This window comes from Falco peregrinus, chromosome 14 (assembly GCF_023634155.1).
Source record: "Falco peregrinus isolate bFalPer1 chromosome 14, bFalPer1.pri, whole genome shotgun sequence".
NCBI lineage: Eukaryota > Metazoa > Chordata > Aves > Falconiformes > Falconidae > Falco > Falco peregrinus.
Window position 1 is genome coordinate 15,872,649 of NC_073734.1, and position 27,962 is coordinate 15,900,610.

Here is a 27,962-nt window from a genome sequence, read left to right on the forward strand (position 1 = left end):
CATCTTTTCTTTTTTCAGTGATCTTCTGCCATACTGGAATGTAAACACCACAGGAATAGACAGAATCTCGAATTAAGGATTTGGATGCCTTTCTTTAGAAGTAATCTTCAAAGAATGTACATCCCAAACATCACAGTGGCTCAACAAGCTAGGAAGCTAGCTACTGCATGTAAAACTGCACAGGTCATACCTAGCACTTACTACCAGTTGGTTCCTGAATTGCTACCAAGATAAATAAAAGCGTATCGTATCTTGGTATATTTGACAGGCAAGACTATCAGGGACGGTAATATTGCTTTAATGGAAGGAAACCATTCTTCCACAATGGCACTAGTTACTTATACACACTGTGTTGTTGAATTAAAAGTTAGCCCAGCAGGATTCTAGCTTTATTTCCGTTAGTAGGCACCCACCATCAGTTGTCGACGCTAGTGGAGAGGAAAGGCATGTCTTATTTACAGATGCTATTGTGCAGGCTTTAATAATAGTAAATACACAGAAGACAGACTATTGTGGACGGAAAAAATCTTTGGTTTAATGAACTGTCAACTCGTCCATCATAATATTACCCAACGTAAAACCGCCAAATCTGGACAAGCTCTTTGATGATATAAAGCAGGCAAGAGGTTTTGTTCACATGCAACAAAATGGAAGAGATTGCCGCCATTAAAAATATACTAACCCATGCTAGCACTAACTGCCACACATTTGTTAGATAATAGCTTGATTTTTTTCCTATGAGAATAGCCTTCTGCAAGAAAGAGACATTTAATCAGAGTGATACATGACATCCAAAAACTGAAACCAAAAATTATGGCATGAGCTAAAAGCAAGTTGTCTTCCTGAAGGCAGAATACTGAAACATCTTTAAGATTAATTCTGGGAGAGAATTCTGAAAGTCAAATGCTGAAAGATATTGAAAATACATTAATTATGCACAACTCAGGATCTAGGAGAGGTTAAACCCCAACTTGGCAGAAAATTGAATCCTTTTATTTGATACAAACTTTGTACATAGTGATGTTGTGTCCTGCATTCCTAATCTCCCTAGATCTACCAACGGAGCAAAAGGGCTGCAAGACAAAGGAATCGGAGATTTAGCCATTCTAGTGTCATCCTGCAAAGGAATTACATCAAACAGGCACTGTGGAAAACAGCTTCTTGCAACAGTTTGTGGCAGAGGTCAAACCTCAGACCCACCTGGGGCAATTGTCCATCTTGTTCTATCAAACATTTATAACAGCTTTCTCATCTTAAGTGGGATCCAAGGAAAGGAGACTTTTCACAGTTGCATCTGATGACTCTCTCAGGAACAACTGTCATTCACGTGCATTAATTTTCTCTGTCACCTTAAGCACTAACCAACCTTTGAAGACATGCTACCCTACCTTCTACAGTGTGTATTTTCCAGTTTTATCAGAGCTGAATTTTAATCCCTTATATTAATTTTGTGTGTGCGTGCACGTGTATGTATGCATTTTAACACTGAGGGCCCTTGCTTTCTGCTCTGGGTAGTCTTAATTTTAATATTTTAATCATTCATATCAGAATGCTCAAAATTTTGGACACTAATTTTGGATCATCCACATTTTGATTCCCAGAAGGGCCAAGCACTTACTTTTCATTATAAAGTGCAACAAGAGCTGTGCTGAGGAAATCAAGTCCTATGTCTCTGGGGATTATTTTTCCAAGAATCAGACACACCAAATAAATGTCATCTTTGGCAAATGCAATGCGAAATCTATGTATTAGACACGCATTCAATTTCATTCTACACATAGATACTTAAATGAAGATGAATCTTATACATTTGCTAAAGAGTTGATTGGTCTGTTTGATAACACGATGCTCTCCAAAAGGTCACCAATTTGTCTAACGATAGAAACAACCACTAAAGCTGCTGAAGAAGCAGCTTCCCAGAGCAGTAAATTTTGAGAAAGTTCTCTGTCTCCAAGGACCAAGATAATTCCAGAACATAGCCGTGAATTCTGTTCTGGTTCAAGGTATGGGAAATTCCTTAAGGTAACAATTTTTCCTTTTCTCAGAATACTAAAGGTCACAGTCTGACACTTAATTGTGGCAGGAATGTTCAACAGACTGGGTAACTTCAATTTCTCAAGCTGAGGCTGAACCTAAGAACCTCTGTGCCAGCCAAATGCTGCTACCCCACAACATCGTGCACTCTGCTTCCCTCAGCCTCCAGAGAAACTCTTGCCATCTTCCCACCCTTAGCCAGTTCTCCATCCCCATACACAAACTACAAAATTTCCAAGTTTCTTCAGCTTTCAACCGTGATACCTATGTGGGGATGAAGTCAGCTCTCTGGAGTGCTACCAAAGACCCAGAAGGCAGCAGGAGCTGCAATGATAAGCTATCTTGAAATCAGCCAGTCCATCACTTCCCTCAACCACCAAGTGATACAAGTGCAGTTCTCGGACCAAAATCCTTGGTTCCCACTGTGTCAGACCACTTGATTTAAGGAATTGTTATCTAAAGAAAAAGTCTGGCAATCAATAAAGACACAACCAGAAAAATTAATCAGCACTCTTCCAAATATACTTTACACCGCATATTGCATAATGGTCTGACCCTCCCAGCGACAGTGACGGAGGACTGATGATGATTTTGTGGATGCTACATAAACCTTGCAACTTCAGTACAATTTAGGTAAGGAGAGACTCCTCCACCAACAGTCTTACTTTCTTAAGAAACTACAAGCCCCAATGTCCTAGTCTGAAGAAGAAAAGGACATCTTGAAAGAGGGTGTGTGGATAAACACCACAAAAAGGGACCACTTAAAACACCTCTTGATTACACAGCAACTTTGAAAATCTCACCCATTCTTTTCACCAGTTTTCTTAATAATTTTTAATATCTAAAATTCAACAATCATTAACCAGAGAAAAATGACACATTACAGAAAATGTGGTGAATGGAACTAAACAAGGTGGTCCACTTTCAGGAGGTAATATGAATGATTCTTGTGGACTGGTCTTATAAATAGCAGATAAGTTTCACCCAGAACATCATAAGCATTTAATTCTGATTTAGCTTAAACAACAGGCCTAGACTTCCGTTTCTTTGAGCTACTTCTGCAACACAAATAAACAAGAAAATAGTTTTAAATTGACAAACAAGGTCTCACCTTAAGTCCTAGACATACATAAGCTTAACCCACTATTCTCTGGCTCCCAGGATACAAGCGTAATAGCTATAACTAGAATACTAAGTCTTTTTACTCAAGTTAAAGACACTAAAGGTGTCAGTGCTGGAGGGTGCTCGTTCTCTTATCCATGTCAACCAAGGTAACAATTCACAAATAGAAGATGATGTAACTAGAGCATGTTGTGCTCCACTGGTCCTGGCAGGTAGTATTGACTCTACATTCTCACCATATCCTAGCACAGGGAATATTGCAAGTGAGCTTTTTTTGACAACAGGACAGAGACTTTAAAGAACAGCATTAACCACACAACAACTCAAATAGAGAAGTATCAAAACACATTGTTGGAGCAAAAATCATGCTTAACAGTTCCTATGTGACTGCCTAATATGCTTTCCTACAAGACTTCATTTTCCAGCAGCTGTCTCAGAGTGTCATGCAGACACCTATGCAACTTTCTCTTTACCTGAAGCAACTGTTTCAATGTACAACTGCTTATGAATCAAATAGTTGTTAATGGGGAACTAGAGTTCTCCTCCTAAAAGACAGTGAAACAGGCAAAGACCACTCAACCCGATTATGGCATTTGGAGATACCATGAAGTGTCAACTCCTGTGTGAATGCACATCTTCTAAGACTAGATGAAAAAAAACTACTACAGCAATTCAAAGTTGACCTCCTGCTTAACAGCTGAGGCATTTCATCAGAGGTGTCCTGCATCAAACCGTCCATGTGGGAAACCCTCAAGTATAATTCTCTAGAAATACAATCAAATGCAAAGTTGTTTTCCATGCCTAATCTGTACAAGAGTAAAGCTTGCTCTAAAGGCCTAAGCCCGCTTGCTGCCAGCTTTTCCACAATCATGATATTTAACCAGAGACCAGGAGTATTTTCAAGAGCAAAACTGTCAGGTGCATAATCTATTTGCAAATCTCTGGGACATTGTATCAAAGAAGGAACTCCTGCACTGGTTTTGCGAGCTATGTGGTTGAAACTGAAACAACCTCCCAAAGGGTGAAGAAAAACTGCTTTGGTCAGAGAGCAATCACTGGCTGAGCCATTTTATTCAAAGGCAAGACTATGGCTGGAGGGAAAATTTGGGGCGAGGAATCTAAGCTTTGGGCCAGCCAGACTGAGTGAGCAAAAGCGTGGCAGATTAAGATCAACGCAGAAAAATGTGAAGGTTTGACATCTCGGAAGAGCAATCTAAACAACCACACACAACAACACTGAATTTGGAAATGGCCTCTAAGCACAGGAAAGAGGTCTTGGAATTGACAGTCCTCTGAAATCATCAGTTCAGTAACGTAGAAAAAGTAAACACTGCCTTAGTCATCATTTAGAAGGGCATTAAGATCAAGATGGACAGCATCCTTCTGCCACAACAGGAAACCTTGGTGCACCCGTATCTAAATACTGTGGAGCATTCTGGCCTCATTTTTCCAAAAGAATGTAGCAGAATTAGAGGTACTTAAAGGGTCAAATAAATTTATGAAGGAGGTAGAGTGGCTGCTCCATGGGAAAAAGGAAAATACTCTTTTGCACAAACATTAGTAATCTTGGGACCATGCTGCCACAGGAGGTGTGGGAGACAAACTGCAGACTGGACAAACCTGTAGCCAGAAGACACATAGGAGCATGCTAGAAGGATCAGGATGTACCCTCCAACATCCCTACGATGACTGTGAGTACAAGGATATTGTGAGGGTAATGGACCACCAAAAGCATCCGCACTCACGTGGCCTCTTTAACAGGCACCTCTTGCTGCTGGCATCAGGCACATGAAGGGCGAGATGGGCCACTGGCTGGTGTAAGGGTGTTTCTTCCACACCAGCCAAACATGCCACCCTGCAAACATACGGCAAGGCACTCCTCCACCCTCACTCATTCAGCCAGATTGGGTCCTCTTCATTTTTTCTAAGCAAACTATTAAAGCAAAGGCATATTTATGTACTTTTCATCAATAAATATCATGTTTCTTAAAGGTTGTAGAAATCCTTTTACCCACTTGGCAGACAGACATGCAAGCACTGCCTGATCTTCAGAGGTGATAAGTGTCCCCACTGCACCCACAAGACTCATTAGTAGCAAGAGGTATTCAGCACCTGTAAGAATCACCTTCTAATGAATTTTCCAAGGTCACGTTGAGAGTCAGGAAAAGAATCAGGAATGAAGCTCTATCCAGTGCTTTATCGACAAATTTAATTTTCAGGTGTCATCCATTTTTTTTCCTGATATTATGGTCATTCAAGCTCATATTTCACAGATGGACACCTTTTGCTCCAGGCATACACTACTTGATCTATTTTAGAAATCAAGCACAAGATCCTCAGATATGGCCAATCCACACACTCACAAGGCAGGATAATGCTATGCAGAGGTCACTTCTGAGCTACTCAACACTACCGCTTACTGGAAAATATTCCTGTGGGTACTATGCACCCAGAACTGCAGCTAGGGTTCATAAGGCACCTTTGCCACTCCGTCTTCCCCCCAGCAACAGCTCTCTTTCCTCTGTGGAGAAAAAAAAAACAAACAAACAAAAAACAAACAAACAAAAAACCAAAAAACCACCCCACACAAAAAACACCACACACAAAAAAAACCCAAACAACAACCACCAGGGAAGAAAGAGTGGTACAAGAACCTAGAGATTAACGATGAAACCTTTGGATTCAGATGCTTTAGACCTAGATGGTACCAATGTTTGGCAGCAGTGGGACATTCTACCAGACAGAATTTGCCCCCAAATCTAGATTATTTATCTAAAAGGACACTCTGGGTATAAAAACATTTCAACACTATATTTTTACATATAAAACTTACTCATTTGCCTCTTTACAGAAATACCAGGAGGCAGATTGTGTCCTGATTTATTAAGGTGAAACTGAGGTGGCATAAATGTGGCAAAAGTTTAGAAGGTCGCTAAGATCCTTAACAAAACACCTGATCACAGAGGCCCATTTAGAAAAGAGAATAACAAGTTCTTTGGCCTCAAGATGCATGACAAAGCTTAATTACAAAAGCGATGCAATACAGGCTGAAGGGAGCTGGAAGACAGGTACAAATAATATTAATTTTAAAGAAGTATTTTGCAGAATGAATTTATGGTTCTTCACAATGACTTCAGTATCTCAGGAAAAAAAAAAAAAATCTGAAGGAAAACAGTAAGGTATCAGTGAACAGAACTGGAGTATTAATCTCCTGGGTAGAAACCCAAGTTTTACCAAGACAAGTTATGAAACTAGGAGGAAGAGAAAGTCAACCTGAACATCTCCTTCCTTCCTTTGAATATCCACAAGGAAATCAACCACAGTAACGTTAGGAGAAAAAGGAGGGTCAGAAAGGATGTGCAGAGCTTACATAAAATTCTGCCTTTACGTGTTTTACAGCAATAGAGGAACAGAGGGGTTCACGTTTCAAACAGGACTGGGAACAAACAGTCCCCGGTGGAGTCCTCAAGAGCAACAGGAAAAACAGCACCCAGAAGACACTGTTGACAGAAGGAATATAAGCAAACTGGTCCTTTCACCCTGACAGACACATGAAGAGACCCATTTGTCCAAACTGGAGGTTTTCTAAAGCAGAAATCTAAAATATGTCTGGATCATTCATACATAGAATACTTCAGGCTACAATCATTCTCAGCAAGAGATTTTCCTTAATACTTGTCTACATCTGTCAGCTCATGCTGATACATACTGTAGTTTTATTTTTATTGATTTTAAATTCTAACAATGTCACAAGTTAATTCACAGGTCTTTAGAAGAGACCAACAGTAACTATTCCAACATCTTAAATGAACCTATTTCACCAGAAACAAATATCACAGTTAGTATATTCATAACTAGTTTTTTATCATTTTAAGCTGCACACAACGTATGCTCTCTTCTACACCCCCTCCTTCCACTGGAGAGGCAAATAGCTTGTATTTTCCCTTTATATGAGCATCTTCTCATATCTTCCAGGCTTGTAATTTTCTATTCCTATAATCTATTTTTTCAGGTAATGGTGGCAGTGCACAGTACTTTGCTTTAGAGCCAATTCCATGCTAAATAACGATGCATAGCTTAATTAGAGACTAGCAAAGAAAAATTAAGGGTGGGGAGACTGGATTAACAAAACCAAACGGCGATGATGCAGAATGCAGACCCAAAAGTGCACTCTAAAAATTCTACATGTTGTAATGACTAATAGTTGTGTGCTTTTTAAAATCATTTTGTAGCTATGGCTTCCAGTCATGAAAATACATGCAGTCTCATAAAAAGTCTGATATTAGCATGCCTCTTCAAGTGCAAGTGAGTTGTCAATAAGACAATTAAGACAACATCAATAATACACACTGCATGTTATTATCTGCTATTTGAAATCTCAGACTATCCAAAGATCTCTGGAAACAAAGGGTACATCTGACACTGGCAAAAACGCTCTCCCACAAGTGAAATATGTAATTCTGAATGTATGCAGTGGCACTGCTACCTGTAAGGGGAAAAATGAATTGCTTTTAAATACAGTATAAATAACTCCTGGTAATGTAAAACCTGGCTCTATAGAAGAAACTGCTACAATAGAAAATTAGCAATCCTGTGCTTAAATCAATCACTTCTATCACATGATCCAAGTCAATATAAGTACTGAATAAGTGCTATCATTGACCTTAATCAGCCAACAATTGGCACACAGGGATCAGAAATTCTAGTGAGGAAATCAGTTGTCCCTAGTAAATTTTAGGGTTTGGGGGAACCACAGGCATGCAGTCTTTCACAACATCTTTCTGTCGAAACTGCGCAATGTTCAAACAGGAAGAAAGAAGGAATAACTGAAGTTAAATAAGCAAACTTCCAGCACACTTTTTCAGGCACAAAACTCAACAGGTGCACACGCACTCCCATTTCACAACTGAAGAATACTCTACTCGTGAATTCCCCCACACCCCATAACACCTAAACAGTAGCCAAGCATATAATAAAAAGTCTTCAATGATTTTACTCGGTGGAAATAACCTATGTGGAAGTGAGTGTGATGAAAATCATGCTGCACAGTGATTAATTTGGGGTTTAATCCTGATGTCCCATTTCATCCGAAGTTGCCATTAAGCTCAAAAGGAGAAAGGACTACATAACTGGGACCCAACATTTTTATTTATCCACCTCATAAGCTGAATGTGATTTCAGATTGAACAGAATAGATTTCCCTGTAACTAATGGACCAGATATATTCATACAATGTCCTTTTATCGATTTTACTTTATTCTACCTATTGTTTGCATTTTCCTTTGAAAAACACATAAATGTCGTTACACTGTAGATGTCCTTTACAATTATTATATCATTCACTGTTTCTTAACAAAAAATACATGCTTTGCTACAGCGTGCTTTCTAATGAAAGACTCCCCACTAGCCTAACTGGAGTTAGAACACACTGTACATTTTGGGAGAAACAGAAGAAAATTAGACCCCTTTGGAATTGGTTTGTTTGGTTTTGAAATATGTGTCTTTAAAAATTTAATAGGAGAAAGAAATGGCTAAAGGACAGACTTCATTTTAGACACTTTCTAAACAATAAGCCTATTTATATAACTGATCACATAACGAATTTCTAGGCACTTTATGGAATGAAAAGCCTTTTGCACCACAAAAGTCAGACTGCATGCGGCTTTCAAGTTTCAGAAAATAAATATTCAAAGGGATGTAGCAACAAAAATATATTAAGTATTTTTAACCTATACTGTTCTGAAATTTTACACAGTTGTCTTAAATAACCACAAAAATTTTATCAAATATCTACTAAGTATATGAACAGCTTTAAGTGTACTGTCATAGTTTACCAGTTTTTTGGTTTTTTTTTTTACTCTTCCTCAATTTATATTTCAATATTTTCTTCCTAAGTTACGATTATGCAAAATAGGATTTGCTTTGGATGACTGTTTGGAATGTTTACAATTATTTAATACAATTTACTTAACTATTTTGAAACCAAATGATGTGTTGAATTAAAGAAGGTTCAACACTCAAATTGCCTTCATATGTTCATTTTTCAGCATACTGCACTGACAGATGAGGAGAGCACATTTTCATTTGTAAAGTGTGCATGGTGCTCCACCAGGTTGCACTGATGAAATAAGTGATTTTAGAAATCTTTTAACAAAAAAGACAACTTTCTTTCATGGAATCAACATTCAATTTACCTGTCATTATGGTAGCTACCAGATGAATGCAGGCAGAGGTTAAAAATAAAAATGTATCTATAAAACACACACAGAACAAGCTACAGCTTACAAAGTATGAGGCAATGATTCAGCTATCAAATTCAAAAACATTTTCAAATAACCAAATAATCTTGCATGCAAGAGCAGCCTTCAGAGATATTCACATTTATGCACGGTCAGCTTTTGCCAAAACAGCTATGATCTCAAGTTTTTCAGCTCTTCAACACAACTATGACTAAGGGCGCGAGAAAGAGGCAAGGTTTATAAAGTAGAAAGCACCCGGACATAAGTATCTTTGACAGAGTAAAGCTTCCAGCAGAATCTCAACCAGGTGCAGCCACTTTCATTAGCCAAGTCTGAGATTACTCCCATGCTGATGATCAAGTCCTATGAAAATATGAATTATCTGCGTGCACCATGGCAGCGTTCATCCACACGCTTTGCTACTGCTGGACATCCTTCTCAGGATTTCAAATCTGTACATGTAATTACCAAAATTCTCTGAGAATTTACACACAAATTCCCAAATATATTTTGCAGATTTCACTTTTTTAACCTATGCTGTTTAATTTCCTGTTAAAAGGGAAACATGTCTTTCACTCATACAGATGGGACAAGGCAGAAGCTTGTGATCTCTGAAGCATGCTGAAGAGGGACTGTGTTAGGACTTTCTCCCTTTTGCTTTCTGTTACTTCTTGTCATACAACCAATAATAATCAAAGCAAACTAGCATCCATTGCTCAGATTCAAAACCTAGTTACCAACTGGAACCCACTGCGTACTGAAACTCTAAGGACAGTTTTGGAAGCTCAGCCTTAACTGAACTCATGATTTGGGTTTGTTTAAATAAAGGAAAAGTTCTGATAGAGGGCTTAAATACCCTGTGTAAGGCAGCCACCGTTGGAAGATCTTAGCTCTTGGTAGCAGAAACTGAGTCACAATCTTGGAAGCCCCTTCCAGGATGGAACATGTGAATGCAGCTTAAGAGATTTCAGTATCACTGAAGACTACCCCTTTGATACTCAAAGTCTAAAATGAGCCTGAGCCAAATACTGGCTTGTCATGAATAAACCAAGTTCAGATACTTAATCAAATTTGCATTTCATTGTGATGGAGTATTTACATTATGGCTATCACTGTGATAGCAGAGCATTTAGTCAATATGGCATCTCTGACTGCTACCATGAAGTCTGGAACTGTTGTGTCTGCAGGTGACAACCTGAGGGACTCTACACAAATTCAGGCATGGGCAAGCCAGAACTGACAGCAGGCCTGCCTAGAAGAGCGTTGTAGGGTGTCCTAGGGCTTGCCTGATCACCTGAAATTCGGAGGCACTTTTCTGGTACAGAGAAGGCGGCGCCAGGTTATGCTACTGAAGGGGAGGTGTGGAAAAAAAAAAAAAAAAAAAAGTCAGTCTACCAGCCTTGGGCTTTTTGAGTAGGGAAGGTTTTCTCAGGGTATCACAGGAATGACTGATCCTACATCCATAAGGAGCACAAATCAGCACATCATCGACGGGATGAGCAAAGCTGACAATTCTTCTGCTCCTTTCTGAAGATGAAATCTTGGTTCCCATGAACTCAATGGTAAAAGTCCCCATGACTGAATGGAGCCAGGATTTCTCACTGGACTATGAAGCTAATAGGGAAAACAGAGGCAAGAATTTTACTTAATCATTCCTTATACACTTCAATAAGGAGACACTCTAGTCCTCCCTGTTATTGTCAGGGTTCACCTAGGGACAGGGATAGGATTCTTCCCCGTTTTATTTCAAACCATCTTAGACATATCTTTCTTTTCTTCCTTTCTTTTAATGGGAGAGTGGAAACCCCAAAATCCAGGGGCTCAGTCAGATTCTAGCTTCTCTTGGTCTATCTGTCACACAGATGAAAAGGGACTGCAATTTGCTGCATAACCTATGCTGTGCCCCAAGCTGCAGTAGCACTGCATGGTTTCATGTAAGTGACATGTCACAGTCAATAGCAAGTGTGTCAGCTCACTGACAGGCACAGAACGTGTGACACCATCCTCCAACACCACTCTTCTCTGCAGCCTCTGCCTCTCAGGGAGCGCATAAACAAGACTTGGTAGCAAGGAGTGCAGAACAGGCATTTCATGTGTTTTGTCAGTGTTGTGATACACAGCTGCTTTGCAAAAGTATTACTGCAACCCCGTGTCAAATGTCACTCATGTTTCCGCTGTGACTGCGAACATGGTATAGTGCATAAAAACCAAACGTGCTAGTTAAACTATGTAACTCCTGAGCAGTGCCCTCCATTAAATGTAATTGCATTATCTGACAAATAATCAATGTTCAGATGACACTCAAGAGTCCTAACTGCTAATCCTGGGCTAAAACTATCTGATATTTGCCTTCTTTCTGAAGTTTTATACTGTGCCTGTGCTTCAATATCAGCCCCAAAGGAGAAGCAGCATCACAAATAAGGTCCTGGCTTCCAGTATGAATTTGCTAATAGTGCCATTAGAGAGAGAAAGAACATAATCTGGTTTTGGACAAAAGAGGGGTCTTAGCCTTTGGTGAGCAGAATGACATGGCACCTTGTTTATATCATTACTTAGGATATTTAGCATGTTAATTTTTTATTCTGTTAGGCTTAATTCTTCAATATTTGGTATAGATCTCTCATTTTACCAGGAGTTCCAATGAGAAGGGAAAGTGCAGTGACTTTGATATCAAGGTCTGCAAAGAAAATTAAAATAGCAAATATTAGTTCAGAACAACCTGTGAGAGCATAAGAGCTGTTTTATATAGCTGTGGGCTGCTCTGATCTGAATGCATAGAGGATAGCCTTCTCCTGAGATAAAATAAAAGACTTTTCTCCTTTCCTTCCTCCACCTTCCTCACTTGGGCCTCCAAGTTGGATCTCCCACGGTCTGCAGCCCTTGATGTTCCACCTCACCAACACAGGAGTAAGCACTAGTACTCCAGCTCCTGCCTTAGTCCTGGCCACTCACCACACATTTGCTGTCCTCATCACCTCTATGTGGTGGTATAAAACTCCTTAGAAGTCCTCTGCCTTCTGCACTTTCTTCCCTGTAGCTGGTAAGGCCCAGCCAGGCTGCCCTCACAGGACCTGCTTCAGAGACCCAGCTTCGTTACCTTCAGAGCCAAGAGCAGTCATGGGCAGTGGGAATGGCCCCATCATTTTGGGCGTCTGAAGTAGTTTTGCTATGGAATGGTGATGGTGGAATGCCACCAGACAAGTTGTGGAGAAAGAACAAGTGGGAAGAGCTTTCCTGCTCTTCACAAAGCAGCAAGGTTCTGTGATGTGAGCTTAATTACCGTTTACATGAACACTGTATTTGTTTATATTTAATACAACTTTTTCTAAATGTAATTCAAGACCACAGCTATTCTAGAGTACAAAAAGCAAGTCTTCCTTTGAACCATATTTTTAAGAGAACTACTGTTCCAGCCAATTTAAAAAACAATTATGAGACCACACAACTTTTGGAAACACGTGGATTATTGATGGGAGCAACAGATTTATGTCTCACTGCAGGTTTTCAAAACACTGTAGCACCTAACTCCTCAACTAATAGAATTGTGACCAGAATTTTCCACTGCTTTAGCTTTTCTTACCTTCAGAGGACCCAATTCAACACAGACTTAAGCACATGCTTAAACACTTGACATCCGATTTTAGCAAAACAGCTAAGCACATGTTTCAATACCACTGCTTCCACACTAATTCAGGATCAAACACTACAACATAAATGCTCAGTATAAGATCAGCTGAAGCAGTACAGGTGGAGTCAACTCTGCACCCGTACATTTTTGCACTGAACAGCTTTAATTGACATCCTTTACATGTATGTGAATGTCATGTTTATAAAAAGAAGGCTCATGAAACACAGCTGAAGAAACATAGGATTCCCTCAAAACATACAAAATCATAAAAGCTACCGAACCTTTTGTTTACAGCCTTCCTTAGAAAATCTAAGCATGTAAACACACAAATGAAGTATTTTAAAATACCATTTTAAAGACCATTTTAAAAGTTTTCTTATTCTTGTTATATCAGTTTCTCGAAGATAAACATATTTATTCCTTCTATAGGTACCTTCATGTCGTGCAGCTCTAAGACAAACATGCAAGCATCCTGTAAAATAACTGAAGTATTATTCAGTAATTATTATTTACATTCTCCTTGTACACTTGCCAAACTTTGCATACACCTGCTTATAGAAGGATGGGGCATCTGTGCCCAGGCAATAGGTGTTTCAGTATGGACTTCAAACGGAGAGCAGCAAGCCCTAATAGAATAATAGGTACCTGGGTTACCTAATCGAAGGGTTTAAGTGTTGGCAGTATCGTTGATAATAAACTAATAAGTTAGAAGAGCCTTCTTCACCTAGATGTCCAGCAATGATTGGACTAAATAAGGGCTGAAGATTGTTTAGAATTAATGTTGTTCACATTTAAATACAAATTATCTTAGTAGGGTTTTGCATATTGATTGTGCACTGCTGTTAAGTCCTCTTATTTCTATAGAAATAAATGATCCCTACTCAACATATAAAAGCTGTCCTAGTACTAAATAATGATCTCATCAGGGGGCAAATCCTAAATGGAAGTTACTGGAGGGGACTAAATTCTACACTCTCCAAGCAGGCGGCCAAGAAACACCTATGACCCAGAACAAGGGACAAATGGCTCCCAAGCCTAGCAGAACATACAGTTTAACGAGGCTAACTTCCATTTTACACAGATGATGCTTTCTGAATTAATCTGTACAGACACGCACGCATTCTAACAGACTGGGAAGAGTTCAAGAAGCTCTGCATCCCCTCCCCCCCCCCCCCCCTTATTTTTTAACCAATTTCTTATTTCAAAGAAGAGGAGATTATGAAAGGAGGAAAAGTTGTCTTCAAACCCAGCTTGAAAAGGCATATGCAGTACTCCACTTTATCTGCTAAACCTGTTTCTCCTGACAACATGTTTCCTAGCACTGTGGCAACCCACAGACAGACCCTGATCTGAAAGATCCTGCTCTGGTACATAGACATGTAGCTGGACACATGCTGAAAGCCAGTGCTTCTCCTTTAACTTATCTTTGGTTTGCTCTATTTTGTTCAGCTCCACCACCAGCATCAGAGAGAAAGGTGAGAAAATTATTGTTACATTATTAATAAAAAAATAGCGGTAACAGGGCATTCAGGGTATTTTCATTAACAAATCAGAAACTATAAAGTCGTACCATGATTTTTTTTAAATAATAAAACATTTGCTTCAGAATAAATATAATTAAACCAAGAATAAAAGTACAATTAGTAAAAGATATATGACGTGTCATAAAAACAAGCAACAATAAAAACTGAGGACTTATTTGTACATCCGTATTTGTAAAGGAACAACATAAAAAAAGAGAGTCTTTCACTCTGATAGGTAATATTTTATTTGACTCACATATATGAAACACGTCTTCAAAAGCCCAATCTCCCAACAGAAAAATCTCGTCAAAGTAAAGCATACCCAGAAAAATAGTCCCTGTCTGATTAAAAACATCAATATCTTCTGAAAAAGGTACACTAACAAATGTCATGCAGTTAAAGAATATGGACCAGCCAGACTTTTTACAGTGGCATCAACCTACTTTAGATGTTCATATCAACTACAGAGCAGAGGAATGAAAATTGCATTACGTTACAGACTATACATGTGTAAACAGTTTTCAAATCCATCTGGTTTTATTAAAAATGTAAATCATAAATTTCAATACTTTTCCCAATGTCACAGGAAAAGTCTGCATGATAATTTGTTTCTATCCACAACAGAATTTATCTCATCAAATGCAAGTTACGTCTAACTTAATGGTGGATGTGAATTCACTGCAAAAGTTGAGTCTGGTGAGTAAAAGGTTAATAGTGTGAAGTCTGTGAGTTAGTATGATGATGTGTGAAGTAGCCAATCAACAGCTGGTGTTTGCAAGAGGCTGGGATATTATATTTATGAAGCAGTGTGTTTTTTGCTTGTGTGGTGATGACTTCAACTAGAAGCAGCTAAACTTTGACTCAGCCGGCTCATACCTGAGAACAAGATGCTGAATTACTGACAACTATGGACCCAGTCATTGCAACATTCATTAAGGTCTTAAATTAGTGAACTTGGTGGTGAATGTAAAAGCACTGAAAAAAGTATTTGTAAGCTTGAGTCCTGTGAAATTCATGATTCTCTAAGAGAAAGGCTTTCACTTTTCAAAGGCTATCCAAGGGTCCCCATTTCTCATTTATACGATAGGTTCATGATGGCAGCTGAGGGACGTTGAATGAAGGTAGAAAGTCAGGCAGTGTGAGAAATGGAGAGGGAGGGAAGCACTGGGAGATTGTCTTAATACTGCTCTGATATTGGCAGCAGAAGCCTCCTGGAGAGGTGCAATGCTCCACATATTTGTAAAACAGCCATCAATAGCCAAAAATTTAGGCCATCCCCAAAATCGCCCTTTGCCACTTGTGCTATAAAGCAAGATAAATTAAAATCCAAATTAACTCAACACTCATCATAAACATCTTTTTAAAAGAATTAAAGAGTTTTCATGCAAAGTGTAACCATCAGCCAATATTTTACTCCTAGGATTTTACTATACTTAATCAACCAAGAATCTGATATTATATATTCTTCATGTGAAAAATTTCTGCAGGTACCAGCAGCAGTAAAGGTATGTAAGGGTTGCAGGCATATCCCCAAATCCACCTCAGCTGTAGGAAGAAATCTCACAGCATTGCTAGATCAGAGATCAACTCAGACCAATCCTAAATGATTAAGACTGTTTAACCCAACTGCAACAGGTATTTACACACAGGCTAAGGGTCTGACCTAAACCTTTGAGAGTCAACTACAAGGTGCTCATGATTTCCATGGGGTTTGAACCAGCTGCTAAGAAATATTCAGGCTAGCATTTTTTGTACTATATGACAGAGGGTAGTAGTAGTAGTATCTTGTCTATACCTTGCAAGTATATATAAAAAAATAAAATATAATTAAGATCAAATTACAGAAACACCGTTGATGTAATTTAGGACTTGTAAAAATCAAAGTTGTACAAAAAATTGAAGACCAATAAAAATGTTTCCATGATTCTTTTTTTAATCCCATTGAAAACAATTTTTCGTTGTAAACATTTTTGCTAGCCAAGCACTGCAGCATTGTGCAACTGCATGACAGCCAAAGAGAAACTGATGAAAAGCTGACTAGATTGATTTCATTTTTCCAACCAGAGTGAAATACGTAAAAGGAAATAACAAAATGGTGAAGTTATTTTTATATATAAAAAATGTTCACATTTAATAAACTCACATGGAAACTGTACAGCCAATGGTAACTGCTTTTGAAATATATCTACAGATCCCTTCAGTTCTGCACAGGAACGAAGGCAACAGTGGGTTCCTGCAGCACCTTTCCCCTTCCTCAGCGAACCACAGGAACACTGTCTCTGCTGGAGGCATCAGATCTGAGCCTGCCCAAATTTTCTATCACCCATTCCCTCTCCGCCCTGTGACCTCCCAGGTTGCTGTGTAGAAGTCTGGCAGGGGGTTACTACTGGAACTCAGAGCTATATTTATTCTCTTGGCTCCCATCCATCACAGTTGCAGAGCAGCCAGAAGGGGAACCAACCAATACAGCATGGGATCTGCCAGAGTTGTGCTGCCAGAGAAGTTAAGAATGAAAGACAGAAGCTATCAAAATGAGTATTTCTATCTCTAAGGAAAGAAGGGCTTCCTCCCTTTGCAGATCCCCCTTCTACAGATTAAGACATTTTTTTCTCTCCTTTTTGCAGAATCCCGACAGAGAAACCTGCCGGTTCCATAGGTCTTTCACATCTTTCATGAGTTTCTTCATGAGGGAAGGAGCCCTAACAGCACAGTAACCCTTACATCTCTAAGGCATTTGTTGGCATTTACACAGCATTTCTCTCCACCTCACAGCACTACCAGACAGAGTGCCATCCACAAGCTGTGCTGTACGCCAGTCCAAGATACTCACGGGAGAAGGGTATAACCCTGCACCCATTGCACCTCCTACAGCCAGACACTCACTGCTCAGGGGGGACGTAGGATCAGTTAACCAGTTCTGTTCAAACACATAATATACCAAACAAAAGAACAGCAACAAAATTCCATTTTGAGATGAAAACGCTTTGACTTATCAAGATGCACCTCATCACCAACTGACTGTTATAATAATTAGACTGTGAACTTTACAAGAAAGGTAGAGAACCAATAAGAAACAGTTTTCCAATACCACAAATACTTTGAAGATTTCAGAATTTCCCCTTGTTCCCCACCAGGACTAACCTGATACCTTTTGCAACTTTTCAAAAGGAAGACACAGCAAGACAACATTAAGAATATGAATACTCTCATCACATCACACTCAGGAGTGCAGCGTACAGGATTCTGCAACAGAAGCAAGTTGGACCCAGTCTCTTGCATCACACTCGAGTGCCCAGGCCAAGAGTCGGTCCTCTTCTGACCTGCTGACTAATTAAATGATTACTTAAATTGGAATAGCCTAAAGCAGGAACTTAAAAGACTCACCCTGGAAGAGCCAAAGTGTGGTTAGTAGGGCACTCATCTGGGATGTGAGAAACTTGATTTTAAGAAGCTGATTCAAATCAGATATGAGAGGAATGATCTGAACCTAGCTCTCCAGTGACCCAGGTGCATTTCATAATCACCTAGTCCATAATGAAGTGCAGAGATGCAACTCTTTCATTTTGAGCAGAAATTCAATTGTGGACCTGAGAAATCCTTCGAAGATGCAGCATGTTGATGCAAACTAATGAACTAGCATTTTTCAATTGCAATAAGAAAAGTGTAGCTAGTTCTGGCCAGAAACTATACTTCTATATTTGGAAAGCACCTAGCATGCCAAAGGCACTACCAAAACAAACAATAGATTGAAATTCTAATCCAGAAGTGGCTGTGGATTTCCTCCTGCTCATTTACCTAATAGCATGTCCATTTATTTCATACACATGCATATAGCTTTCTGTATTCAAATAAAAGAGAGACGCTTGAACATTTGTTCTTTAAAACAATCAAGACTATTTTAAAATATCTGAGCTATTTAAAAAAAAATATTGTAGTAAAATCCAACGAAGGGAATAGAGCAGGAGAGTTTTGTTAGCTGGTATTATGGTACTAATAAAGAGGCTGGGTTCTCTTCTGCTAGTTATTAGCCCTAAGAGTAATTACAGTCCTGTAGCAAAATCTCAATGAATCAATGAAGAACAGATACCTTAAAAAGGTAGAAATAGTAAATTTGTTATACATCCCAGTGTTGGGTAGCCTATAACCTTTGCATTTTAAGAACTCAAATGGCTGAGTTTCTTTTGCATTTGAAATCATGATACAAGAAAAAGTTTAATTGGGATCACTTCCTGAGAACATCAGGCTTTTGCACTGAGTTTAAAAAACAGTGGGGTTACACAATGTATTTACAGTGAAACTAGGAATCACATGAGACTCACCTGGTATGGAAAGGAGGTTTTACCTGCTGACTCAGTCCTACCCCAATTAAAATAAAAGGAGCAGAACTGGATCCTAGAAATCACTCAAAATCAACCAAAATTTTGCTAACCTTTACTTCTCTCTGAGAGTCCCATCATTTTCCACAAAAATGTGGGATACGTTCCAACAATACAGAAGTTCAGTGAAAAGCTACTTGTAGCAGCAGCTTCAAAACTAGTGCTGCTTTCCAATGTTGAGTCAACCCTCGACATTCAAAAAAAAAAAGTCATCGCATGGACTAAAAGCTGTGAAAACGTTCATGCAAAACCTTGAAAAATAAAATGGGGGAAAAAACAATCAAACAAACAAAAAAAAGAACCAAAAAACAAAAAACCACCCGCAAAAGACAACCGAGCTTGTCTACATGCGGGGTTTTTTTCAGAACTATTCCAGCACTGATATGATTGAAGCAGTGCAAACACCTATCAAAAGTCCTTGGCCACTAAATAGAAGGCAGTTTCTGCTTCTCCTGTTATAAACTAACACCTTTAGTTAGTTTATAATAGATAGAGGAGGCAAGATTTTTCCCTAATCTGCTCAATCAACACTTCACATCACTCCCTCAACGAAAACTGGTATCAAAACCAAAATGTTGCACTGCCCTATGTTTTAATATTTCTATGGAGCCCTGAAAAAAACCTACATGTAGACCTAGAGAGCCAATGTTAACAAACACACATGAAACTAAAATGTAACCCATCCGTACAGAGTCATCAAAAGAAATGTTAGGAATTGAACATCCAGCCCACCATGTTAGCCTTTGTTAACAGAAACCTGACTTTACACCTCCTTGCTTTCTTCACCCTAGCTTTCACATGCTCTTTCTCAAGAAACAAACCTAGGCTTCCCTTGAACTCATTTATCCTTTCCTTGCTGGTAATTTATTCCATATGTTTATTATCCTTTTCATGAAGTAATTCTGCCTGAGTTTCCTATTTATTCATGCTTTTCTAAATTTTAGATTAAAGGGACCTATCCATATCTATCTATATCTACCACTGATATTCCAATGACAAAAGACTGATGGTAACAATGTCTGCACAAATCTGTGGAGACCAACTTACGAGAGTGAAATAAAACAATGTTAATACAGTATTCTATCATTTGGAAAAATAAATATAAGGCCAGCTTGGCAACCTAGCACAGTGCTATCACGTGGATTACTGGGGCTAACTCCTAGATCAGCAGGGGCCAGGACTACCGAGGAAGCAATATACACAGCCCTGTTGTGACCAAGTAGATTGTGGTACCTGATAGCAAGCCCTCTGTAGCACTGATGAGCTCAGCAGTGCTCCCATCCTCCTCACAAACAACCATTGACTGCTGCGGAATAACCCAAAGGCATAAAAAAAGAGGAAAAGTTTGTAACAGCGCTTATCACAGTTAAAAAAAAAAAAACCAACACAAACTATAACAAAACTCACATTAAGGCTGAAACAAGTGTATTATAAAAGGAAGAATCAGGACTGCCATTTATCCCTTTGCACTGTGATACCCCGGCCCACTGGAGGATGATGGCAAGGAAGGCTCCCTGGGACGTCCCTGGCTGTCCCAAAGCAAAGCAGGAGCTGCGGGCAGCGCCCCCCACAGCCAGCCGCCCCTTCACCCTTACACAGGCCATGGGGGTGAAAGTCAGCTCATACTCTCCTTTTTCCCCCCCTCTCCTGCTTCTCCTGTTCACAAAATTGAGACAGGAACAAATTTTCCCAAGCAGCCTTTCCCTGGCACTGTGGGTAGCCCACCTGCAATAACCCCTGATTATACTGGTTGAATATGTAACTGCCTGATCTCCAGCAACTTCCACCCTCCCGACAAGTGCTCACTCCCTCTGGAAGTCCAAGATGCTTACAGCTGGACCGCTTAACACTAATGCACCAGAAATGAGCAGCTGGTTTGAAGAACTAGCTCTGTTGCTTGCCCCATGCTATGGGAGTGCCATCAAAGCCATCACCATTATTTCCCAGGCACTGCTACCTGCAGAACTCTCTGCTAATGTCCTACCATGATAGGCAGTGCTGCTTTTTTCATAACATGACAAATACTTGTAAGGAATAACCTAGTTTTTATTTTGGTTATACGAGTCTTGAACACTGCAGTGCACAATGGAGAAAAGATCGGATACTGAGGCTGCTGTGGCTATTTTAGTTCTGTTTTCTTCATCTGTGTTTAAAAGACAGTCAGATTATAACAAAATTGTTTGTCTTTAATATAGTTCAACTTGACCTGATGAACCCATCTCTTTAGAAAACAATCTCACATGGAGTATTTAGAGTAAGACGCTATAAAATAGCAACTTTAAAATACTTTCAAGGCCCCATCTTACATTTTTTTAAAAAAATACAGACAACTAAGCTAATTATAATTACTCCTCTATAACTCTTGCTTTTTTGATGCATCTGGTTATCTAGTAAGATGCACCTGAAAATTAGAGCGTATTTAAATATAAGGGAAAGGTGCCAAATTCAGAATACTGGAAGAATTTTCCCTCTGGGAGCGTGTTTAGTCACAGCATTGGTGCAGTTCGGCAGAGGCAACGCAATGCCCTGCTTGCTACCCTTCCCTGATCTGGATCTCTGCTACCTCTGAAACGATGTTTCAAATCTCTCAGTGCTTGGCTTCATTGCTTAAGCTTCCAATAGGAGTGAAAATGTCACAGCAGTTACTGTGATCCACTGAGATTTAAACAGACACTACTCAAGTTATTTCACGTTAAGCAACAAACATCCATCAAATCATTTCAATTTTCACTTGTTTCTACCCAAGGTCAGATTCTGATCAGTGTCTCAAAAAAGTTCATATTCCTTATTCGGCCACACAACTGGAAGCTAGAACCACACATCCATACAATAACCCTAAGATCATCCAACTAAGCATCTCAAGAGTTATTTTACTTTTACGTATTATCTTTCAGTAGTTCATCCTTTTTTCCCTTTCTGCGAACATCTGTGCCCAGAGTGTCTTCACTAGAGAAATTTGGATTTCCATCTACAGTTGCCAGAAATAAGTTTATTCACGTTTCTATAAAAGAAAGAATATGTATTCTATTTTTTCACCGGTGTTCTCCTTCCCTGAATCCAAATTGCTTGCACCTCTGAAAATGCAAGGTGTGAATGAGAGAACAGAAAAATGGCTTTTCAAGATCGTACTGCTTTTAGCATTTTGAAGAGTCGATATACATCTATTCAGGTATCTGAGAAAAATTCAGATATTAAAATTTAAATTTACTTACAAATCCTATTAAAACACCACAGTAAATCAGAAGATACTAAAAAGCTTTAATTGTCCTCTTTCAAATCAGAAAAATAAATCTATTTGTGGGTTTCTTTTCCATTTTTTATAAAGTTCATATAAATCCATGCGCTTTTTTTTTAATGCCTTTTTTCTTTTTTTTTTTTTCCAGTCAAGGCACTCTAAAAACACCTGTGCAATTCAAAGTCAACTTTAAGCAAAAATCAACATTTGGAAAAATTACTTCTACTGATTTTCCTACACTTGATGGAACTTGTGCTTCCCAGGGAATAAGCACAGCCCATTTTAATGGACTAGTGGATTTTCTACGTCTGTTCTAATGCAAATCTCTTTGGTCACCTAAGGCTCCCATGGTGGGTAAACAACCTAATGTGTCAGCTTTCTGTACTGAAGATCACAATTTCTGATCTCAGCACTGTCTTCACTGCTGCAAGCAAAACAGTGGTACTGATGTTGCAACTTGCAGGCTACTCTCTTCTGATAATGAATGGGTTGGGTTATTGGCCTCTAGCATGGACAAAAATATGACAATCAGCCTGTTCATTATATAAAAGTCTACAGTGAAGACAGTGCCAGACAACTTGCTGAGTATTAGAGCTCAAATAAATTCAGAAGTCAAAAAGCCCGTAGAACAATTCCTTTTTCTTCTTTACAATTGATAAAGTCATAGTCAATTTATTAGAAGTGTTTTAATACAGTATTTCCATCATAGGAACTTGTATCTTCAGGAACTCATTTGCAAAACACAGCTTTAGCATGCAAATATTTTAGATACATTCCCTGCAAATGTAATACAGAGACTAACCTTTCTTACATCTGCAGTTGTTAATTGTCATCATTTGAACAGCAAATGAAAACAAAGTTTAAGCCACTGGCACTTTAGAAAAAAAAGAAATCACGTTAAATCTCATTTACCTGCAGTGATAGAAATTCAAAGTCACAAGCAAAATCTGAAGACAGAGCAGCTATGAGAAAGTGCACCCAATCGCAGGGTTTAGCAACTGTACCAAGACTCTCTTCTAGTGCACGTTCTGAAACAGCAATCGATTCTCTAAGCACTTGTTACTAAACTGGAGACATTTTCTTTCTACAACATTCTGAAAACTTTAAACAACTCATTTCCGATTATTTTCTTCCAAAGATTAACAGCACATCCACTAGAAGATGAATTAAAAATAAAATTTTAAAAAGGATAGCAGAAAGGGGAAAACAGAACAGACTGGGACAAACATCTCAAGCTATTTACAAATATTTTTATAATGACTAGAAATCATAGAACCCTCTTTAGCTGTCTAACTTAAAAAAAAATAACAACAACAACAACAAAAAAACCCCAAACAAGCCAAAAAATGCATCAGCTGTTGACTGAACACAGGGCCTGATTTTCAAAGCTGCTGAGCACCCACAACTCCATCTGAAGTCAGTGGAAGTGATGAGTGCTCAGCAGCTCTGCAGATCAGGCCCAAACTGTACAGGGGTCTGCTAGCAGCCTAGCAGAAGTGGTTTTTAGGGAAGGGGGGTTGTTGCACAAAAACGAGAAGGTTCAAAGTAATCTGTCAAAGAAGTGCTGCTACAGTCACGAGTCGTAAAGCTAGCTAGCTCCCATCTATAGGAAAAAAGTTAATTCATAGGGCTCATAGGGCTTGCATTTGTCAAGGAGCAGGACGTCAATGCTATCATTATCAGGCAAATCAGCCAGGCGTTTAATGGTAGAATCAGGAGACATTTGCTCTCCACTATCAGAATGACATCATAACTAAAGCAGCCTTCAGCGAGGGGGGAGAGCCAGGGCAAGGCTTGGGCTGCACGCGGACTTTGCACTTCAGCTCGGCTTGCCCCACCGATCGCTGCTCCCCTTCCCCAGGAGGCGACGCTTTCAACTGCCTTCGCTCCTCAACTTTGTCCTCGCAGCATCTGAAACACCAGCATCTGATTTTACAAAATACTTCTAAACCTGCCTGATCCAAAACTGCGGTATTGTAAGCCAGCCACTCGGTTAGGAGGGGATGGGTTTTACAGATAATCTACAAATTCACTCTAAAAATTTCTGGTATTTTTAATTACTTCAGTCATCTTCATCCTCCATCAAACGGGGGACGGACACACATACACATTAAAAATTAGCTGCCTCTACGATTTAAGAAGTAACAGCTTAGTTAGCTAAGTCAATTTTTAAGCGTACACAAACACATACACACACAATCTTTGAATATTCCAAAGTATTTAGTGATGATCTATTCAATGATCAGAAATACAACAGCAATACACATTTCCCTTCCACGGTAGCTGTAATTATGCAACTCAAACAAGCACAAATTACAAACTGCTAATCTATTTTCTTAAAAAAATATCACTACAGGTACACAGGCACGGTACAAAAGCCTCACCTTGTATAAGAACTGTGAGGGAAAAAGTTATGAAAGCAGACAGAAAACCTAAAATCCCTGAGGCTACAAAAAAATCCCGCTATTGAGAAATAACCCAAGAGACCACATAGGGAATGTACAGCTTTCAGAAGCACTTCTCATCTTATTTGCACTTAACCTATTGATGTACTTATGCAGGTCACTTACTTTTCGGATATGTTTGAACCCTTTATAATCATGCAGATCGCCGCGGTTTTCACTTGGGCTTTTGTTTTTTTAGTTTTGTTTGGTTTTTTGCAAACAAGTTTCATTTAAAAAAGATCCAATTATGCAAATCTGCTCCCGGATAGGTAGTGAATATTCAATATGACGGTGATACTGTAATAGTTCAATGCAACGCACTGTACTGGACAGATTTATGAGGCAACGTCACTACTACGCTCTGGTCCTCGCCGAAGCATCTTGAAGTTAATTAAAGCTGCAATGTCCACTTTTCCAGCCACCCTCCTCATTCAGGTTTACTATTTCAACATCAAACCAGCAAGGGGGCCTCCCCCCTCTCTCCGTACATTTAAGCAGCCTTCCACAGTCAATGAACAATGAACAAAGATTTGAGTGATAGGAAGGGGGGGGGGAGAGAAAAAAATCTCCACAGGAATAATAAATCCGGTTTAAACAAGTAAAAATATAGTTTCTAATATTAAACTAGAAAAGAAAACATTCTTCTCCAAGTGAACGTGCAGAGGCGCTTAGCCAACCCCTTCAGAAATGGTCTAAAAGCAGCCAGTCCTTTTTATTTCAAGCAGTGAATGAGCCCAAACAAGGCTTCTAAACTTAATTATGACACTTAAAATAGTCTTTTTCCACATAAGCGAGGAGGCTCGCCGCTCCTATCTGTATCAACCGGTCAAATCAGCTCAGCAAACACGGCCCCTGTTGGATTTATTTTAAACTGCACGGGGGGGGTGGGGGTGGGGGGCGGCGGCGGGGGGAATGCACGGCCCCGCGGAGCGCTCCAGCCGCGGGCGGCCGGGCAGCCGCGCCCGCCCCGCCGGGCCCGCGCCCCGCGCCCCGCGCCCCTGCCCCGCCGCTCCGCTCCGCTCCGCACCGCACCGCGTCGGGCCCCACCGCCGCTCCCCGGCCCGGCGGTGGCTGAAGTGAAAACGAAGGGCTCTGACAAATCACGTCTCCGCCTCGACACTGTCTCAGACACGGCCATATCCGCCGCACGCACCCCGAAACAATGCCCGCCGCGCAGGCAGGCGGCGGCCGGAGCCCTCCCCGCCGCGCCCGCCCCGGGCGCCGGCACCCGCGGCCCGCGGGGGGCTCCGCGCAGGCGGACCGTGCCCCCAGCCCCGCCGCCGCGGCGGGGGACGCCGGCAACTAACTTTTCGGATGGAGCCCGTGCGAGCCGCCCCGCGGGAGCCGCGGACCTTCCGAAAAAAAAAAAGCATAAATCTTCGCGACCTTTTATTTCGCGTTAAAGTTCACAGGCGGCACCGCTCCCCTCAGCCCCTCACACACCCCCCACACCCCCCATATATATTAATTATTTGCAAAACTGCAACAGATGGGCGCATTAAAATCTGGATTCTTTCCTACACAGCATCAAAGAATCTCTCCTTCCTCCCCCCTCCCCGTTAATCCCGCCGCCGGCCCGGTGCCCCCCCACCCCCACCCCTCGCCAGCCCCGCGCAGCCCCCGCGCCGGAGCGAGCCCGCTGCCCCGCGCACAGCGGCGCCCCCGCGGCCCTCCGCGCCCGCGCACAGCGCGCCACCGGGAAGGGGATGCTCCCCACCCCCCCCACCCCACCCCCCCTCGGGGATTGCCATTTAAGTTTCCTCCTTAACCTGTTACTTTCTCCGGGCGCTGACAAAAGCCCCGGCGGCGGGCTGGCAGGTGCCTCCCCGCTCCCCGCGGCGCCGCCGGGCGCGCTCCGCTCCCCCCGAAAGGGCTGAGACCTGGCCTGACATTTAGTGCCTACTTGAATGTCACAACGCTCCTCGCAGCATTATGCACGGCTCCTATTCATAAGAGGTCGATTAGAGCACAAAATGGCAGGTCTCTTAGGCACTTGAATCTCACAAGTTTGACACATGGTATGCATCAGCTAACTTTGATTAAAAAAAAAAAAAAAAAAAAAAAAGAGGGGGGGGAGTTTACAAATTACACCACGATTAGCCGGGATCCTAAGGGGGGAGGGAGGGAGGGAGGGGGGGGCCCGCGTTTAAAGTCACTTCAGCAAAGTTTGCGCCGCTGCAACCCTTTAAAACAAAAAGTTTCTGGGCAAGTTAAGGGCAGGGTCGGTGCGGGCTGGGGACGGCGGGCGGGCGGGCGGCCCCCGGGCAGCGTCGCGGCCGCCGCCGCCGGCACTCGCCTCCCCTCGCCTCGCCTCGCCTCGCCCGCCCGCCCGCTCCTTTTTTGTAAAGTAACGGTTTTAAAAGAAACGAGAGAGAAAGAGGAAAAACGTAGGGTTTTCTTCAGGCTAAGTTCTATAGCGCCATTCAATGGCTTCTCCGCTCCTTTCATTATTTTCTGCTTTTCCCCTGACAGCCCTGCTTGCAAACGTCACTGCTATGGATATTTAATTATACTGTATTTTTTAATCACGGTGGAAAACGCAGGCCCCATTGCGATGATTAAAAAGAAATAAAAAACAAAAACATACTCCGGACTGACTTTGGAGCCTCTTTGATGGCTCGCGGGAGCCTCCCGGATCCTCAAAAACCCCCTTTTTACCTTTGTCTTTCTTACCTTAAAATTTAAAGCAAAGCGTAGAAGAAACTCCCGCACGTAAACGGAGCGTTGTAAAAGATTGTGTTCAATGAATAATGAAGCATGTCCACATGATTGACTTGATCATTTTCTTGTGCGGAGGGGGAAAAGTGCGGCGCGGGGCTGCCGCGGCCGCCCGCTCCGGGTAGCCCTCCCAACTGCTTCCAGCACATCCCGAGCAAAGAGCGCTTTATTTTAATCTGTCTCTTTTCAGAATAACCCCCTTCATTGATACTGATCACCCAACATCACAAGACATCCCCATCTCTCAGCGTGGACTCCCCCTATCTGGTAGGTGAAATGCATTGTACCATTAAAAAAGCACTCCATTGTCGTCTTGGCATAATTCACAGCAACTAGATAGGTCTTGCGGCATTTAGCTTTGATGAGCCAAAAGCTGAACCCTTGATATAATAATCTACAAAGAATGGTCTGTGATCGTCCATTTTTTCTCCCTGTCTAGCAACTAAGAAACCATTTAACCCGGCGCAGCTTGGTCGTGACCTTGAGCCCGTGTAAACACCCCGAGGAGCCCGCGCCGCTCCGCAGCCCCACGGCCAGCGCCGCTGCCCGCGCCCCGCGCAGCCCCCGCGCCCGCGCAGCCCCCGCGCCCGCGCCCCGCCGCCCCTGCCCGCGCCCCGCAAACCCCGCCGAGCCCCCGGGGGCA

At 41.1% G+C, this 27,962-nt stretch overlaps 1 protein-coding gene across 6 annotated transcripts in view; it reads right to left on the reverse strand.

The window, feature by feature from the left end:
• The window catches only part of ZNF536 (zinc finger protein 536), a 353,196-nt gene extending 325,453 nt beyond the window's left edge, over positions 1-27,743 (reverse strand). For 5 of the 6 annotated variants that reach the window (XM_055819039.1, XM_027783931.2, XM_027783940.2 and 2 more), the window contains exon 1: positions 27,275-27,743. The gene's annotated coding sequence lies outside the window, so the exon portion shown is untranslated. The remainder of the gene's footprint in view (positions 1-27,274) is intronic. The other variant, XM_055819040.1, reaches the window with a different exon arrangement.
• Positions 27,744-27,962: the final 219 nt, after the last annotated feature.